At 31.9% G+C, this 18,815-nt stretch overlaps 1 pseudogene; it reads left to right on the top strand.

The window, feature by feature from the left end:
- Positions 1–666: 666 nt before the first annotated feature.
- LOC132274441 (wall-associated receptor kinase 2-like) lies at positions 667–16,945 on the top strand (annotated as a pseudogene).
- Positions 16,946–18,815: the final 1,870 nt, after the last annotated feature.

Here is an 18,815-nt window from a genome sequence, read left to right as displayed (position 1 = left end):
GGTTTAATTCTACTTTACCCATTTCAAATTATATAATAATAAAGAAAATGATGTATAACAAAACTTACAACATACCCTTAGACCTATAAAAGGATATGCCTCAAATTACATTTATGTTTGTTCAATGTAAAATATTTTTTTAGAAAAAGATTTTTTTTTTTCCAAGTAAATATATATTTTATCCGATTGACTCGACTTAATTTTTGCTAACTTTAAATAAAATAATATAATATATATATATATATATATATTATATTATTTTATTTAAAGTTAGCAAAAATATATATATTAAATTATTTTATTTAAAGTTAGCAAAAATTAAGTCGAGTCAATCGGATAAAATGCATAAAATAATTTATGAAAAATTGATAGTTAAATTATTTTTATTAAATTTTAATATTTTTTTCATAAATATTTTATGTCAATCAAACACTAAAAAAATAAAAAATTATTTTTTAGAAAGTATTTTACATATTTGAGAATGAAGCCAATCAAGGAGAAAGTAAGTAATAATAATGATGACATCTATGATGATGAATAATAATAACGGGTCAAGAATAGTAAGCCATACGTACAGGATGAAAATATCCCGCCACAACTCAGAAGTCAAGTACAAGCCATAAAGGATCACATTTTAATCTGTTAAATAGTAATCACTCACACAAATTCTACAAAGAATAAGTAGGTCCAACACTAGTTGATCGAAAGATAGAGAAGCAATGAGATATCATAAGATGCTACAACTTTTTTTTGTAGGGTCAATGGCGATGATATTAGCAGCAGCTGCAGCTGCAGCAACACCAACGTATTGCAATGAAAGCTGCGGCAACCTGAGTATTCCGTACCCGTTCGGCACACGCAAGGACTGTTACCGAGATGAAGATTTCCTCATCACATGTAACGACTCCACGCCATTCTTGAAAAATGGCAACATACCAGTTCTTGACATAACACTTGACCGGGGACTACGAGTCTTGAGTACGGTAGCATATGATTGTTACGACAAAACGGGTGCAGAGGTTGGCAAATTCGATAAACGGATGAATTTGTCGAATTACCCCATCTCATACACCAAAAATAAGTTCACACTTGTAGGTTGTGACACTTACGGATACATAGTAGGTACTTTTGTAGACCTCGGCTATGCAACCGGTTGCATGTCATTGTGTAACAATATTACTGATGTGGTCAATGGTTCGTGCTCTGGGATCGGTTGCTGCCAAACATCCATTCCCAGAGGAGTAACACATTTTAATGTGACAGTGAAAAGCTATGACAACCATGCAGGGGTTTCGGACTTCAATCCTTGCGGCTTCGCCTTTGTTGTAGAAGAGGGCTGGTATCACTTCTCCTCAATCGACCTTTACAATCTAAGCAACACCCGGAAGGTGCCGGTTTGGCTTGATTGGGCGGTTGGCAGTGAGATATGTCAAGAAGCCAGAAAGGAAGTGAGCACCTATGCTTGTGGGAACAATACTTCGTGCTATGACTCTGATAATGGTCCTGTGGGGAAACGTGCAAATTTTTAAAACTTTTGAGGGATTTGCAATCACGGATCTTGATTCATCACACAGAGACAAGTTTTATGCAAAGATAAATAAAAGATGATGCATAATTCAATAAACAGATTGAATACTTACATCAAAGGTCTGAGTAAACCTTTTGAACTTTCCTTTAAAGTGAATGTTCTCACTTATTGTAGATCCCTTTAACAAGATCCTTTCTCCTTCTGTTAGATTATTATCTTCCCTTTAGGAATCACCAATATGCCTTGATGAATGACCTTGGAATCTAGGCTGGTGGTAGCCTCCTTTAGAAGAGAAAACAAAACCCTAAAATCTAGAGAGAGAAAGTGTATTCCTTTTTCTTGTTCTCCAAGTCACACCTAAAATATACATGAACTTATGTATATATAGCAAAATAAAAATAAGAATAAGGAAACAATAAATCATTCTCCATCTCTAATTCAACTTTCTCAATCCTAACATGACTCCAATATCAACTTGGGCTATTGGTGAGAATCCTTTTGGGCTTACTATTTTCTTGGCTCCTATAAATTAATAATTGGTCCGGTCCATAAAACCATGGACCCAATTCAATTAATTCATAAATTAATTTCTACTCCACTAAAAGAAATTAATTGCACTCCAATTAAATAGTAAATAACCTCTAAGTCAATGTTGCATTTTGACCCCTCTATGCTTAATTATTTATCGGATAATTAAAGCCATCAATCCGACAACATAATTAATATAACTATTTTGTTACCTTTGATTATTTCCGGCTCGATCACAATAAAATATTTATTTGACAAAAAATAATAATAATTTATTAAATAAATATATATAGAAAACATTTGTCTAAAACATACGAAGGCCTTCGAATTAATTTGTGATCAACCATAATCAAAACAAAATAAATACAAATAGCACTGATGCAAATATTGAGAATATAGACCTCTAATTATTAATTACATAACTACCCAAAGTGTCGATCTAAGGATCCCGAGGTATCCGCCGAACAAATCAAAGTAATTATTAATTAATAAAAGAGTCTATACTTCTCTCATGCTTGAGAGTCAAAAGCCATGACTGTGATAGAGAGCAATTGCATACGACAGCTCTCGCAATATATCTCAATCTATCGTGGACTCGGTTTAAGTCTTAACTAATTAAATGTCCATCCATAATTACCGACTTTAAACCATTTATGATTACTAATTTATATCATAGTATTAATTACCATTACATACATATATAAATATATTTTGTAATCAAGTAGACACCATCAATTCCATAAAGAATCGAAAAATAATACATTTCATTCACCAATTGTATAATGCTTTAATAATAATATCCAAATAAGAAACCATGACTTTTACAATCCAAAATTAGAAAATGCTATGCTAGGGCACACATATCCTAACAGGTCCTGGATATCGCTGCAATTGTTCTCAAGGTTATCAGGGGAACCCTTACCTTCCAAATGGTTGCCAAGGTATGTGCCTGCATATGCATGTATTGCTTTAATATCCTTGTGATCTTATTCTGAACAAATAAAGAAATAAAGTTTTATTTTTTTAATTTGGATGGTTTAATTGCAGACATCAACGAGTGCTCCATTCCTCAATTAAATACGTGCACAAATGTTTCATCCAAAAATGTCTGTCACAATACAAATGGGAGTTTTTATTGTTCCTGCTCAACTGGGTATCACAGAGATAGCATTGGCCCAGGTTGTATTCCGGACGACAATCATGACATATGGCTAAAGGTCACTGTTGGTAAGTATAAACTTTACAAGCTTGAATAAAATTTCTTTAATAATGAAAGCAGATGATTCTCAATTTGTTTTGAAACTAATTGGAAACATTTCTAATAATTTCACCGGAAAATCTATTCACTTAAATTTTAGTTTTGAATTATATATTTTTTGCTACTAAGTTAATTTCAATTCCTTTCCAAAATATATAAATTTGTAGAGCGTTTTAAGATATACTAAAAGAATTAGAACATATTTTTTATATGACTATCCAAACAATTTATTAGATAGGGTGGTTAATGTAGGGAAACGTGCTAGATTTAAAAGCTTTTTGAGGGATTTTTAATTCATAGATTTTGATTCATCACGTAGAGACAAGTTTTATGCAAAAATAAAATATGATGTATCATTCAATTAACAGATTGAATACTTACATCAAAGGTCTGAGTAAACCTTTAAAACTTTCCTCTAAAGTGAATGTTCTCACTTATTGTAAATCCCTTAGCAAGATGCCTTCTCCTTGGATCTCCATCTTCTTGGTAATTGTTTTGCCTTTAGAAATCACTCATATGTCTTCATGAATGACCTTGAAAAAATAGGCTTGTGGGAGCCTCCATTAGATGAGAACATAAACCCTAATTTTCTAGAGAGAGAAAATAGCTTCCTTTTTCCTTCTTCCAAAAATCACCCCAACATATACATAGACCATGTATATTTATAGGCAACATAAAAATAAAGAAAAGGAAATAACAAATCCTTCTCAATCTCTAATTCATATGTTTCAAATCTAATATGATTCCAATATCAAGTTGGGCTATGAGTGAGAATCCATTGGGCCTATTATTTTATTGGCTACGATGAATTAATAATTGGCCCGATCCATGGACCAAATTCAATTAATTCATAAATTAATTTCTACTCTACTAAAAGAAATTAATTGAACTCCAATTAAATAATAAATAACCTCTAAGTCAATATTGCATTTTGACCCCTCTATTCTTAATTAGTTATCGGATAAATAAAGCCATCAATCCGACTACTTAATTAATATATTTATTTTGGTACCATTGATTATTTCTGGCTCGATCACAATAAAATATTTGTTTGAAAAAAATAATAATTTAAATAAATAAATATATAATAAATCATTTTGTCTAAAAATATACGAAGGCCTTCGAATTTACTTTGTGATCAACCATAATTAATACAAAATAAATACAAGTAGCAATGATACAAATATTAAAAATATAACCCTCTAACTATTAATTACATAATTACCCAAAGTGTCAGTCTAAGGATCCCGAAGAATCCGCCGAACAAATCAAAGTAATTATTAATTAATAAAAGAGTTTATACTTTTCTCATGCTTAAGAGTCAAATGCCATGACAGTGATAGGGAGTAATTGCATACGACGGCTCTCGCAATATAGCTCAACCTAACGCGGATTCAGTTTAAGTCTTAATTAATTATGAGTCCATCCATAATTACCGACTATGAACAATTTATGATTATTATTTATAATCATGTATTGATCGCTATCACATACATATATAAATATCTCTTGTAATTAAGTGGACACTTTCAATTCTATAATGAATCGAAACATAATACATTGAATTCACCAATTGTATAAAGTATAAATATAATAAGAAATGTCAGGAACATATGTCACTATAATCCAGATAGGAATTTGCTATGTTAGGGCATATAAATCCCAACAGCTCCCACTTGCCCTCATAGCCAATTCAAATTGCATCTAACTCCAATGTTATCCAGATGACGATCAAAATTATTGAGCAATGACACCCTTGTTAATGGATCAACAAAGTTGTGTTCCAATACAATGTTCCAGCCACGAGTACATTTTCTTGCGGGACAATATCATGTAGAACATGATACTTCATCTCAGTGTATCTTGTTCCTCTATGAAACTTTGGGTCATTGGTTTGGATTACTTTTGCACTATTGTTGTAATATAGCTCGATAGGTAGGGTAGTATGCTCCACAACCTCTAAATCAGTGAGATCAAACCAAAAAGACTTCCATTGCCGCCTTTAAGGCTGCAATGTACTCCACCTGCAGGTTTAAGTCAGCAGTTGAAGTCTGCTTAACAATCTACTAAATGATTTCCCTTCCATTGAGTGAACATATACTAAGTCATGAACCTCATTATATGTAATACCCCTAATTTTAAAAGGATAGTCTCGGTATTTATTTATTTATTTTTATTGTATTTTTTTAATTGTTTAATTGATTATTTAACTAATTGTTTATGTGTTTAATTGAATTAAGTGTTACTTGATTAATTGGCTACTTATCTATGTGTTATTTGTATTTTGTCTAGGTGTTATTTGTATTATTTGTTTAATTAGATTGGGTGCTTAAATGATGTATTTGATTAATTGTAATTAATTGTAAATTAAATGATTAAATGTTTTATTTTATTTTATTTTATGGTTATGGTTAGTGGTAATGGGCTAACTAATTGGGTCCCATGGACTACTTGGATAGGAGGTTGGATGGGTATGGATAATTACCCATGGATAGTTGTATATGTATATATATAGATATATATGTATATACATATATATAAAAAGGAAAGTAATTTATTAATATTATAGTAACTTTAGTATTAATAAATAATCTGATGTATATATTTTATATATTTATATAATAAGGATATACATATATTTTATACGTAATATGTTTTAAGTTACCTTTTTAATATTATGGTAACTTTAGTATAAATAAATAATCTGATGTATATATTTTATTTATTTAATGAGGGTACAGATAGATTATATACGTAACATGTTTTAAGTTACTTTTTAATATTATGATAACTTTAGTATAAATAAATAATTTGATGTATATATTTTATTTATTTAATGAGAATATAGATAGATTATATACGTAACATGTTTTAAGTTACCTTTTAATATTATGGTAACTTTAGTATTAATAAGGATATACATAGATTATGTACGTAACATATTTTAAGTTACATTTTTAATATTTTTATTTTTTATTTTTCTTTATTAAGTTGACTTGGATTGGGAAAAGGAATAGGGTTATTATTTAGCCTATAAATACACAACTATAGGTTGAAAAAGGAGTGAAAATATATCACGTAATATATTCTATAGAGAAAGAGTTAGAGAGAGAAGGAGAAAGAGGAAGGAAGGAGGAGAAAACTCTGTAGAGAGAAGATCAAGGAAGAAGAAGTTTAACTTTCGATCCGAAAGTTTAAGGTAAGTTCTTCTTCTATCTCTTTCCCTTTGATTCGTGTTTCTGTACATGCCTAGGAAATTCCAGGATTTATTAAACACATAAAATTAAATAATTATGCATGTTTAATTGGATTATAACATAGGTTTTATGAATTTGGTTCATATCTGTTCTTGTGTTATGAATTGATAAATACATGATTTTGATTTGATTTCCGGTGTGAATTTTTATATGTTTAAATTATGTATTTTTCATATCTATGAAACGATGGAACGTAAAAACATGTCTAGGATTCCTGAACATTAAATAGAAACTAGGTTTGGGTTTGAATAAATTTAAATATTCCTGAACATCATAATAATGCTTGCTATTTGAATGTTTTAAACAAACGAATGAATTTAATCTTTTAATATGTTTTAGCAATTGAGATTAAATGTGTAGGATGAATTGGATATGGAGAATGCTTATTTGACGGTACAATAAAATATCATCATATGTATAAGATTCAGTTTATGTAGGACATATGATATAGGAAGCTTAAATAAATAATAAGTCATTCATATTTTGTGATAACTTGATATCATATTAACATAGTTATTTTTGGATTGTTTGATGTATTTCCTTAATCGTTACATTAATTGTTAGATTGTGTGGTTTAATGCACCGGTATGGGACGGTGGCATTCTATGGACGGATTAACTTATCAGTTAAGTCCTACCTATTTTATATAAGGGAATGGATTAACTAAAATGTTAAGTTCTACTTATATTTAAGTCAAGTCAGCTGAACAAGTTGAATGACTTATGGATGATTAATTTATTATATAAGGGAATGGATTAACTAAAATGTTAAGTCCTACTTATATTCAAGTCAGGTCAGCTGAACAAGTTGAATGACTTATGGAGGATTAATTTATACCGGATAGGTTGGTTACTAAATTATATATATATAAGTATGGTGCTATGATATGAGTTTGAGTCTCAGGATTAGTGGTTAGGGTGCGTATATCGCCAGGGATGTATAGCTAGATATAGTGTAGTTGTGTACCCTGGTAGGTCTAGGTATTCATGTCCACTATATGTGCGTTTTGCATGTTGCCTACTATTTAGGTTGAGACAACCCTATAATCTAGTGAGGTTCCTTTAGTGTATATATATATATATATATATATATATATATATATACGGACTACTAGTTACTGTTGGATTGACTCCGATGTATACGTGTATCGGATCTCTGCTTGGACTATAGTAGAGTAGAACTTGTTTGTGAGCCTGACCCACCATTATTTTTCAGGTGTTCGTCAAGAGTAGAGGTTGTTCGTGCTGAGTAGGGATCAGTCTACTTCATTCTTCCGATGCTACATAGGAGTTCTTTTATGATTCAGTTTCCTGATTTAGACAGTTATTGCTGTCATTTTTTTAGTTTGGATTTTCTAGGGGTCCACACAGTATGGATTCCCGAGTTGTATTTTGGAGGATCAGTTGTATCAGAAGAGTTTATTAGTTAATGGAAATATATTCTGAGGTTTATTATTAGATTATCATTTTAGTTTCTTGTCAGCATTTTATTTATTCTTTTTTATTCTTTTATACTTTGTGTTCGTTTATTATCAATTTGTTTTGATATCCTCGGGTATTCGGGCGTGGGCCTGGCCAACCCGCATTCGGAAATCCGGGGGGTATCACATTGTATCTACTTCTGATTGAAAATCAGAACTAGCATACCTGACTAGGACCATATCATCACATCCATAAATGAGTATGATATCCTTGGTTTTCCTTAGGTACTTAATGACATTTTTCACAACAGACCAGTTATCAAGTCCAGGATTGGATTGATATCTTCTAACTATCCCTACTATGTAGCGGATGTCCTATTTGGTATAGACCATGGCATATATGAGACTTCCATATGCCAAAGCATATAGTTCCAGTCTTATTTGCTCAATCTCCTCTGCTAGTCTTGGAAAACTACTTACTAGAGAGAGCAATCCATATCAATAAAGCAAGAACTCATTCTTTGAGTTATGCATACCAAACCTGGTTAAAACTTTATCAATGTAGGATTATTAAGATAAGCCTATTTTCCTTTTTAACCTGATCTTGCAAAAGCTTGATCCTAGGAATATAGCTTACATTTTGAAAATCCTTCATTTAAAAGTAATTGAACAACTACCTCTTTATTGATGACAAAACTTCCACATCATTCTAAATGAGTAGGATGTCATCAATATATATAGAATCAGAAAATAATGACATTCCCTTGTACACTCATGATTTATTCACTAAGAAATCTTCTGGTATCTTTTTGTAGATTAACTTGCCTTCCATAGGTATCACCCTACTAGAAAGTTCTACAAGATCCCAGAATTTAGTAGAATACATAGATTCCAACTCTGATTTCATAGTAACTCGCCAAAACGATCTGTATCCATATCGGGTCACGCTTCCGTGTAGCTTACTGGGTCCAACTCATGTTTAACAAGGATGTCCATAACGGTCTCACCTAAAAACATGGTTCTGTCGGATTGGATAATTATCCTCCCACTACATCAATGTACCGATGAAGGAATCTATGTAATAGATGATGATTCATCTACAATTCTAAATCTCTATAATAAGTGTGTTCATATGTGGTACATCTGGTACTCATACCATATTCTCTAACACTAGGCTACTAGGTATGTGATTCATAATATGATTCTCCTATAGATAAACAGTGAGTGTAAACAATCAACTTTATCATTGAGATCATAAAATAATCCGTTCTAGTGACTTTTAGAGTAGTTATCAAATCTAACATACCTATGATCTGCTTCCAACTTACTTGTCCATATCAAGCGCACATGTGCAAGACTACACCATATATGCATGTGATTCAAACTAATATTTAGTCAAAAACACAGCTCAAACGGTATCCTTGAGACAGACTAAGATGGAATGCAGTTTATAATGCGCATCGATATCATTAACGCTAAACTCTTGAATGAAAGAGATAATGTAGCATAACTGTTCATAGATCTAACCATGTTAAGCAGAAATTCTGTTATTCCTATTTGACACCTCAATCCATTGAGCGTCAATTGCGGAAAACTGGTACACAATACCCTCATTGACTATATAGTCTTTGCACTATCCCAAGAAATACTCATATCCACAATCAGATCGAAGTGTTTTGATAAGTTTACCTAATCTGTGCTCCACGTCAGTCTTGACACTTTCGGAATATACCAAAAATTTAAGACTTGTGTCACATCAGATAAATTTATCCAAAACGTGAGTAATCTTGCTTGGATATTCATAAGACCACACTTGTCTGTGTGTACCGACTCCAATTGTCTTTTATGTCTATTTCATTTGGCTACTTAAGCCCTTAGAGTTATCTATCCTTCAAAACAGGATTCACAAGTTTGGTTTAGGCTCCTCTGCCTCACTAGGTAATAAACCTTCTTTGACCAATCTTTGAATCTCATTTTGATTGATTACAACCCAAAAATAGACACCAAAAAATACAATGAGTCAGGAATAACAAATTTTCTCTTAACATTCAATCTAGAGATGCAACATTAGTTTCTACATCCTGCAAATCTTAAGAGTTTGTGATTATAATATATTAACCATCTTTCAATGCACCAGAAGCAATCGCATATCTATTCAATTTTATAAAACCAGTTTTACAAAATAACGATCCAGTTTTTGTAAACCACAAGTGAAACAAAAATTAGATAGCGTCTAACCTTTGTGCATAAAGATAATTCTCTAATACTAATATCCTCATATTCTCTAATTTCAGATGTAATACTCCCACTGACTTAGCTACAACCTTAACATCAGGTCAAGTACAAATATATTCCATATCATCGAGGCTTCTGGATTCCTGAAATCCTTGCAATGAATTGCAAACATATTTAGTGGCTCCAGAATCTATTCATCAGGAATTAATAGATACAACCACATAACATGGCTCAATGATTAAATATCTATTTTCCTATGCCACGTCATTGCTTAGACAGTTTGTCCTTTAGTGTCTTAGTTAACGACAAAAGAAACAGTTTTCTTTGCCCTCAACATACACTGCCTTATTCCCTTTAACCTTTTGGATACCCATGTTTTGTGCTAGCCTAGTCCTATTATCATCCTTGTTCTTTACTTTGCCCTTCCACTTAGGCCTAGAAGAAGATGGTATAGACTAGGTTAGATTGATAAGAATGCTTATACTATTTGATTATCCTTTCATTTGTTACCAATTCTATAAGAATATCAGCGAGTGTGAACTCAAACTGATTCCTTATTTAGTTCACTCTAACAGAGTCGAATAAGTTCGGTAACAAGGCAATAATCATGTCAACTTGAAACTTACCACCCAAGTCAGCCCTATTGATTTCCAGCTAATTTTTAAATAATAAACAATCATTTTCCAAAATTCGATTTCATATTGGAGTTCCTTAGGCTATCTTGATGGTATTCAAGTCTGACATAGTACTTTGGCATACTTTCTATCTAATCTCATCAAAACATCTTATTGACATTTAACATGATGCTTGAAGAAAATAAAATAATGTAAATGTTAGCTTTGGAGCGTATTCGAGGTAAACTCTAGAATATTGTACCAAGTCATATCATTTGCCTTATTTCACTTATTCAAAGCATTAATGTTCTCTTGGGTATCTTAAAGTAAAATGATTAGGTTTAGGAGTAGTAAATACATTTGTACCTTTACGTTGTGAATAAAATATCTAAGTTCCTTTCCCAGTCAACATTAATGAGGTCCAGTTACATTGAATATGTAAGCAAGCAGATAAACTGGATTAAACATAATTAATCTGAATATAAATGTATTAATACAATATGCAAGGTGAATTATTAATACTATCACGCATATTTAAAATTAAAATGAGTTTGTTAACCACATAATATAATAAATCTCAATTGAATAAGAGATCATTATCATTATTGGTGAACAATCCCTTTTAATTAATGCGAGTCCCTCAACTCTGTAGCATAATAAATCAACCAATCAATATGTCAATAACTTATCCTGTTGGAGGAGTTCATTATTACTATTGTTGAGATTCATTTGCTATTAGGCGAGCACTTCCATTAAAATAGTATGTGGGTCCCTTAACCACTGCATGAAAAATCAGATAACCAATACGCCAATAACTTATTCGGTTGGCGAAGTTCATTATTGCTATTGGCGGGCAAGTCCCATCATCTCCATATCTCTTAAGACAATGCCTTGTCTATCTATATGAAATGATTTCCAATTATGTTTAGCCTTTCTAAAATCACCTAGTGTAGACCACTCCGTTGGGGAGCTAACACTGTTGATTTTAGATTGAGTGTATAACGTTATTAAAGCTCTAATGAAAAATAAAACATTAAATATCTTGTCATTATAATCTTGACTCTTTAAATCATGCGTAGGGCCTTATTTTTAAAGATCTAATTATAATGAATATTTAATTTTTTTTATTTTCATGAGACAACCATTCTTGTAATATTAAGACTCTTCAAATCATGCGTGGGGCCTTATTTTTGAAGATCTAATTACAATGGTTTTAATAACGAAGGCCATGGGGCAATGTATAAAAATCTCCGCTCCCACTCAATTTTTAATCATTTATAATTAGGGTTTTCATTTTATTCAAATACATGATTTGAGGCACGCAAAACGTCTTGATTTTAATCCAATTAAATTTAGAAAATATTTAGACTTTAAACGATTCACTAATATTTAATTTGAGGCACACTTAAAAAATAATTTACAAAAATAATTTTTCGTTTCCCAATAAGTGCCCTCAAATTAATTAGTATTTAAATCCAATTAATTTTCATAATTTAATTAATATAAATCAAGTCATTAATTAAATATCATGGATCCAATGCATGAATAATAATTAATCAACAATTATCTATCCCATGCATCACATACATCAATAAACAACAGACAGAAGCAATTTAAATGGCCATTGGATTTAGCTTTTAACATTTAATTTCTCTAAGTATTGTACGGGCGTCCTCCAACGGCTTGTCAACACCTGTAGGATGCTTGTACGCGTCTGGAGAAGCAGAACAGCGCTTGGAACGCGCCCGAAGGACCCTGCACGCATTGGCACGTGCCTGGAGGAGCTGCAACACATCCCCACACGCTGACACGCGCTTGGGGAGTGTGCAAGGAGTCCCCACGCGCTTGCACGCGCTAGGGAGGTTAGCAGAAGCGTGACACTCGCGCCCATGCACGTGTGGAATATGGCTATGCGTTGCACGCGCCTGATTGTAATATCTAGATCAGCGCGTGTACTTCACTCGCTCTCTCACTTGCTGGCACATGAATCAGCCTGATGGTGCGCCACACTGGATCATTTCTCAGCATCTACCTTCATCTTGTGGCTGTGCATGCGGTTGTACCTAATTATGGTGCACCACGAAGCACTGGAATGGCTGGCTTCACTTCCAGCGATCTCCTAGCCGGTAGCGAGACTCCGGTCGCAGGTAAACCGCCGATAAATTATAGAAAAATTAATAAAAATTTTCAGAAATTAAATTTAAGCCCAAAAAATTCTAGAAAAATTCCGAAAAATTCTGAAAAAATTTCAGAAAATTTCGGAAGCCTAATTTAATCCTCTTGAACCTTCTTGAAGCTTCATAGCATCATTTGACGAAGATTACATGACTTTAAAAATATTTACAATTTGAAATACAATGGAAAAAATTAAATTACACCATTGAACTTTCAAATGGCTAAATCAAAGCCTTAATTACATTCATCCAAAGATACAATTACATTCAAATAACCTATAAGTTTCATCCATGGCCCAAACATACATTATCATTCATTCACAATTATACATACATCATCATGTATCAATATATATCAACATATTATATCATACATCAACATACATCAATAAAAATACATATGAATATGATTATGGATCCATGAATGATGAATTTTGATAAAAACATGATTTCAAGTAATGAATCAAACCATGCTCTGATACCACTGTAGGGAAACGTGCTAGATTTAAAAACTTTTTGAGGAATTTTTAATTCATAGATCTTGATTCATCACATAGAGACAAGTTTTATGCAAAAATAAAATATGATGTATCATTCAATTAACAGATTGAATACTTACATCAAAGGTCTGAGTAAACTTTTAAAACTTTCCTCTAAAGTGAATGTTCTCACTTATTGTAGATCCCTTAGCAAGATGCCTTCTCCCTGGATCTCCATCTTCTTGGTAATTGTTTTGCCTTTAGGAATCACTCATATGCCTCCATGAATGACTTTGGGAAAATAGGCTTGTGGGAGCCTCCATTAGATGAGAACATAAACCTTAATTTTCTAGAGAGAGAAAATAACTTCCTTTTTCCTTCTTCCAAAAATCACTCCAAAATATACATAGACCATGTATATTTATAGGCAACATAAAAATAAAGAAAAGGAAACAACAAATCCTTCTCAATTTCTAATTCATATGTCTCAAATCTAATATTATTTCAATATCAAGTTGGGCTATGAGTGAGAATCCTTTGGGCCTATTATTTTATTGGCTACAATGAATTAATAACTGGCCCGGTCCATGAACCCAATTCAATTAATTCATAAATTAATTTCTACTCTACTAAAAGAAATTAATTGAACTCCAATTAAATAATAAATAACCTCTAAGTCAATATTGCACTTTGACCCCTCTATTCTTAATTAGTTATCGGATAAATAAAGCCATCAATCTGACTACTTAATTAATATATTTATTTTGGTACCATTGATTATTTTTGCCTTGATCACAATAAAACATTTGTTTGACAAAAATAATAATTTAACTAAATAAATAAATATATAATAAATCATTTTGTCTAAAAACACACGAAGGCCTTCGAATTTACTTTGTGATCAACCATAATCAATACAAAAAAAATACAAGTAGTAATGATGCAAATATTAAAAATATAACCCTCTAACTATTAATTACATAATTACCCAAAGTGTCGGTTTAAGGATGCCGAAGAATCCGCCAAAAAAAATCAAAGTAATTATTAATTAATAAAAGAGTTTATACTTTTCTCATACTTAAGAGTCAAATGCCATGACAGTGATAGGGAGCAATTGCATACAACGGCTTTCGCAATATATCTCAACCTAACGCGGATTCAGTTTAAGTCTTAATTAATTATGAGTCCATCAATAATTACTGACTATGAACAATTTATGATTACTATTTATAATCATGTATTGATCGCCATCACATACATATATAAATATCTTTTGTAATCAAGTGTACACTTTCAATTCTATAATGAATCGAAACATAATACATTGAATTCACCAATTGTATAAAGTATAAATATTTCAGAAACGTCAGGAACATATGTCACTATAATCCAGATAGGAATTTATTATGCCAGGACATATAAATCCCAACAGTTAATATCCTAAATCACTTGATTTGTACAAATTAACACAGAACAAACACACACAAGCATGCTTACGTATAGCACTGTACGTAAGAGGTGAAAAATTAGAGATTGCCATTGGAGATTGAATTGTTATTATTATTATTATTGTTATTATTATTATTTTGACTCATTGCACTATATTTCTCCCTATTTCTATCACTAATTGATGAAATTAGACTATTAGATTAATTGTATTCAAAATCATAATAACTTTTAAATCCAAAATAGTATTGTACTAAGCCTTTGGATTATCTATTTGAACCAATTGGGGAATTCTCTTGTTAGATCCAATTCGTAAATTTCTTGGTAGTAAATTTTGCTTTCTTGTCATTACAGTTCTTGCACCTTTTTTTTTTTTTTTTTTTTTTTTTTTTTTTGGTTAAAAGGTAAGCTTACAGTTCTTGTACATCCCACTTCATTAGTGCACTACAAAATCTAGTAAAATCGTAGGTTACAGTAATATTTTGTATTTCCATCTTTGATCTTTCCGCCCTTTTCTTTTTAGCTACATTTTTTTTCCCCCTTAATTTCGTTTTGAATACAAATATGGTTAATTTGAATATAGGTATTGGCATAAGCATTTCGGTGTTAGTTGTGGGATGTTCTTGGTTATATTGGGGAATCAGAAGAAGAAAGCTGATGCAATTGAAAGAGAAATTTTTTCAACAAAATGGTGGTTTAATATTACAACAAAAGCTATCAAAGCTAGACCACTTAGTTGAGGCAGCCAAAATTTTTACCATAGAAGAGCTCAAGAAAGCAACCAATGACTTCGACGAAAAAAGAATTATTGGCCGGGGAGGGTTTGGTATTGTCTACAAAGGAGTTTTACCCCAAAATAAAATAGTTGCAATTAAGAAGTCCTTAGCAGTTGATAAAAGTCAACTTGACCAATTCGTTAATTAGGTGATTGTGCTCTCCCAAATCAACCAAAGGAATGTGGTGAAATTGCTGGGTTGTTGCTTAGAGGCAGATGTCCCTTTGTTGGTATATGAATTTATCACCAATGGAACTCTATCCCAACATGTACATGAAGTAGGCCAAATGTCCATTCCTTGGAAAATTCGTCTAAGGATTGCCAAAGAAACTGCAGCAGCGCTTTCATATTTGCACTCAGAAACTTCTATTCTAATCATTCATAGAGATGTTAAGTCTACTAACATACTCTTAGATGATAATTTCACTGCAAAAGTCTCTGACTTTGGAGCTTTGAGATTAGTTCCATTGGATAAAACACAATTAACTACAATGGTTCAAGGAACACTTGGCTACTTAGACCCTGAATATTATAATACAAGTCAATTGTCCGAAAAAAGTGATGTTTATAGCTTTGGAGTGGTCCTTGTGGAGCTACTTATTGGAAGAATGGCGCTTTCTTTTGATAGGCCAGAGAAAAAGAGAAACTTGGCCACATATTTCATCTCGTCAATGAAAGAGAATCGCTTGTCCTTAATTTTAGATGATCAAATTGTGAATGAGGATAATGCTGAGCAGGTACGTGAAGTAGCTAACATTGCTCAGAGTTGCTTAAGATTGACAGGGGATGAAAGGCCTACAATGAGGGAAGTGGCAATTGAGCTTGAGGGGCTTATAAGAGTGGAAAAGCACATTTGGGCTAGTCATGAAGAGAATCCAGAGGAAACACAACACCTTCTAGGTAAACCGTTGGACTGCGGTAGCAATAGCACTACAATTGGTTATGACAGTCTGAGGAACCAAGAAATAATACCATTAGAGATGGATGGAGGACGTTGAGTGTTGCGCAAAATTTCAGTATGTTTCATTTAGATATAAAAATAATGTGCAAGTCTTGTAATAAGCAAAGTGGAGAGAAGTGAGTTCTGCAGAGAGGACACCATGTTGTAGTGTTGTATTACCGTGGTTATTTCTCTTCCTTACTGTTTGATCATGTTCTACTACTATATTACTGCTAATAAATGTTATCTTAGTCTTGTTTATTCATCACTCTTTATAAACAAAAAGAATGTTCAAAATTTTGTTAGTTCTCTAAATTCTTGAATAACGTCGTTTTCGATAATTAAATAATCCCTTTGTTGCTGATTATCTTGCCATAACTAGGAGGTTATGTATAATAAAAATCGAAATACTACCACAACCTTGTATTGCTTTTCAATATGATGTTTAACGCTTTACCAATTGTCTTTTTTTTCTTTTCTTTTTTATTTTTTCCTTTTTCAATTATAAAATTTATAAATTGAAATATTGTTGCTATGTTTTCCACATTTCTATTCGAGATATATGCCTATTTTTTTTTTTTAATTTTAATTATTATCATATTTTATAGTTTGAAATGTTTATTTCAACTATTTAGTTGTTTAGTATAAAATTTAAAGTGAGAATGATCATTCCCTTCTAACGAAAATCCATTCTAAATCTAAACTTATGAAATTGACATATATTCTCTTCCGATTAAAACTTCTAAAAAAATCAAATTTCTACAAAACCATCACTTTCTTGGTTCAAAAACCACCACCTCGATCAACCACTGCCTTCAGCCTTTTAGTCACTACTTTCTGCTATATTAACTTGTCATTGTTTGAATTGGTTTAATTTTCGAAAAAAGAAACAAAAAAAAAAAAACAAACTTGTCATTCTTTGAGTCCCCTTGCTCATTCTCACCCATGCACAAAAACAGGGACTCGGAAAATTATGTGAGTGGGTGCAATAATAAATTTTTCTTAGTAATTTCAGTGGGGCATGCAATAGTAAATATTTAAAAGTATATAATTCAAAAAAAAAAAAATTAGTGGAGGTATAATACTAAAAAGAAAAATTCAGTGGGGACAATTACCCCCACTGAATTACATATAGGTCCGAGCTTGCACAAAAAGACTTCAAAATCCAATATAAATAAAAATAAAAAAAGAATCCTTTGTGACCGCAATGGCATTGGAGCGCGAAAATATAAACATAAATGACAACTTATGCTTCATAATGTGAGGTATTAATTTTATAATTGACAAATTTCGATATCAAAATTAGTCCAATCGAGTTGTACTTTCGTGTTTTATGTGACTCTCTTGATGTCGAAAGCCGATCAAAGAATTCTAACATACTAATCAGATAAGAACATCATTTAGACAAAGGTATATGAGTGATCGAGGATACACTTGCACATGTTTAGGATAAAACGTTGGACAAGCATTAGTTTTTCAAAGTTAAAATCCTTATTTTTTGCGCTTCGCTCAATTTCAACCAGTTCCACTTTAGTCCAACTGGTTGAACTAGGCCAAAGCGAAGAATGCACTTGGTAAAAAGTCGAATCTGTTGAATATCAAGTCCAACCGGTTGAACTTTTTTGATACTAAAAATGAAATTACTGTTTTAATCCAATTCAACTTCCTATTTGGTCAGATTTTAGAGAACTGTTTGTACGAAGTTACTATGTTTTACAAACCTTTTTAAGTCTTTATAAATATACTATTTCTTTATAAATAACTTTTGCAAACCCTCAGAAGTCTTTTTGAAAGAGTTTTTTCATAAATTATTAGGGCTTTTGTGATTAACTGTTGCAAACCCTCAGAAGTATTTTTGAAAGAGTTTTGCTAAGTGTTTATATTTTCAATTTGAGAGCACACAAATTATATATACAAATAATTTAGGATGTTGGAGTTCAAAATGTTGAAGATCCATTGGTATTACCTTTGTTGTTGGGCTGGGCTTTGTTGTTGCCTACTCTATGTTTTTAGGGCATTGGCCCATTTGTAATCTTGTAATTTTCTTATGGGAGCTTTACTTTATCTCCCTCCCATTATGTCTTTTACATTCGCTATTCAAGAAACAGTCTTTAGAAATGAACTATTGGAGAGAACTCAAATCAAGGACAAGAAAGTTAGA

This window comes from Cornus florida, unplaced genomic scaffold (genome assembly GCF_030987335.1).
Source record: "Cornus florida cultivar Cherokee Brave unplaced genomic scaffold, ASM3098733v1 CherokeeBrave_3.0.0_Hap2_Chr09, whole genome shotgun sequence".
NCBI classification, from domain to species: Eukaryota; Viridiplantae; Streptophyta; class Magnoliopsida; order Cornales; family Cornaceae; genus Cornus; species Cornus florida.
This window is presented reverse-complemented; position numbering and strand designations above follow the sequence as displayed.